Below are 2,553 nucleotides of genomic sequence, written 5' to 3'. Positions count from 1 at the left end.
TAATAACTCTATCATATAGAAGTTATTAAACTGCCACTGAAGTGTTCTAATTGGGTATATTTATACTTACGTTCTTTTCGGCTAATAAAACAACCCTGAGTCTATGTGGTTTATCCAAGTACAACTCTTTATAATTGGATTTTAACCTACGATGTCTAGGTGATAAACCATTTTATTACCTCACATCACTCACGTATGCTCATAAAATTGGTTACCAACGCTTAATAATTCAGCCATAATCCCCAAGTAGGAGGTGTTCTGTAACCCGTCAACTTAAGTACCCCCAGCCTTAGACAGGATTATATATCAGCTGAGTTTGTAACCTTGGTTTTATAAGTTTTAACAAATAAAACAGGTGGTCAACCTACGTGAGCATGCAACTGTTGTTTATGGATTTTAAATGTCTAACTCAATTTTATAACAACTTATAAAACTTTAGACATGATAAACATCCACAACATACATGAGACATTCAACATTTATAATATTTATATTAAATACTAGAAACCCTAACATGCATACTATATATTATAACAATTATAACTTACTTTCAATGCATGTTACATGCTTTCTATGGTGGGATTTTAAATCTAAATGGCATACTATATGAACATACAAGATTTATTTATTATAACATACAACAAATGCATAAATAATTAAACATAGACTGATATGGTTTTAGTTTTTCCAAAAACAAGCAAATAGAAGCCTAACTATTACAAAACAGCTTCCAAACTGCTCCCGGACTGTTCGAACCGCTCCAAAATGAACTCAATTAGCTTGAACCGGACTCGAACCGTCTGAACCGGATCAGCCAAGAACCATTCGAAGCTGAACGGGACTAGACCACAAGATAATCGGTCGAACCGACAGCCCTTGCACATGTTCAACATCTTGCTAAGTCTCATCGTTTAGTAATGACGACCATCGTCTTACATTTTGCCAGATGTTTAGTAAATGCTTGATCATTAGCACACGCAAAAGGTAAACGATCGTTTTATGCCATTGTATAGCCTTCAACGCATTGCCCAGCTGCCACACGAAGGTATGTGATCGTGTAGTGCTATCACATAGCAACTCGTCGAATCGCCTAGCTCCCGTATAGACGTAAACGATCGCGTAGTGCTATCACATAGCAACTCGATGCATCGTTTAGCTCTTAATCAAAGATAAACGATCGTAGTAGGTGATTGCTCAAGGCTATCATATAGCTCTTCATTGAATCACTTAACACCATCATCTAGCACTTCATGTCATCGTTTTAGTACATCATCGTGTAGAACGCTTAGCTCTAGCTAAATGATCGCTTAGCTCCATCGTATAGAACATCATCGTGTCGTTCAACATCGTAGATAAGCGATTTGTTTAGTTCCATCGCGTAGAAACTTCAACATATCGCTTAGCACTTCGTCTATACGATCGCTTAGCTCCGCATCTAAACGATCGCTCAGTGCTATCGCGTAGCACTTCATCGTATCGCTTAGAGCACATAGTTGCTAAATGATCGGATAGTACCATCGTATAGTAAATTCAACGTATCGTTTAGTTCCCACGCCAAAGTTAAACGATCGCTTAATGCTATCGTATAGAAAATTGAACGCATCATTTAACTCCCGTAGGTACATGATCGTCTAGCCTTTAAAATGACAACGACCAACGCCGATTGCTATACGATCATCTAGCTTTTCTTCACATAATGTAGTGTCTAGAGCTAGATGATCGTTTAGCAACTGGAACCTCAGCGCCGATAAGAACAGAGGCTAATTTTTTAGAACTGCAACTTCATCCTTTCGCTTATTTCTTCGATTTACAGCTTAATTTCAACTCTTATGACTCCAAATAAATTACAGACTCTTAGGAACACATTAAAGCTCATCAAGCAAGAGCCAATTACAAATTTAAATGAGAAATTAAAGAGAATTAAATAGCCAAATCTCATAAAACCATATCAGTGCACCAGTTTCATGTTTCTCATATAAAACACCCACCAAACAAAATTAAACCGAATTGAATGCTTATTTGATACTCTGACACCAATTGTAGGATTGTATAAATAGCAGCAAAAGCACAAGGATCATCTAAGCATTCAAATTCACTAAGTTTTCCATAATATTAAAGCATGCTTCTGAAGAAAAAGTGAGTTTCAAGACATACCTCTTGTAAAACTTCTTCAAAGCTCCATCTCCAGCTGCTATCTTCTCCATATCTTATTATAGACCACCTCAAGATCTTTCCCACTATTTTCTTGGTGTTCTAGATTGAGTTGTGGGACTCAAAACAAGCATAAATCAAGGAATGAAGGAGAAAAGCTCATTGTTGCAACCTTGTTGAAGACCTTTCTTCAAACCAGTTTTTCTTTCAAAACTCTTTTGATTGCATGCCCGATTTTCACTCCAATCTTCTCATTATATTGAAGATCAACATGCAAAGAGAAGAGCTGCATGAGTTGCAGCTTATGCTTGGAGAAGACAAGGCTAAGATAATGCAATATGTGTGAGCTACTTGATGATGGATAATGGAAAAATTCATTTTTCCATTTTGTGTTTTTGTTTT

Source organism: Benincasa hispida, chromosome 12 (assembly GCF_009727055.1).
Source record: "Benincasa hispida cultivar B227 chromosome 12, ASM972705v1, whole genome shotgun sequence".
NCBI lineage: Eukaryota > Viridiplantae > Streptophyta > Magnoliopsida > Cucurbitales > Cucurbitaceae > Benincasa > Benincasa hispida.
Note: the sequence above shows the minus strand (reverse complement) of the source record.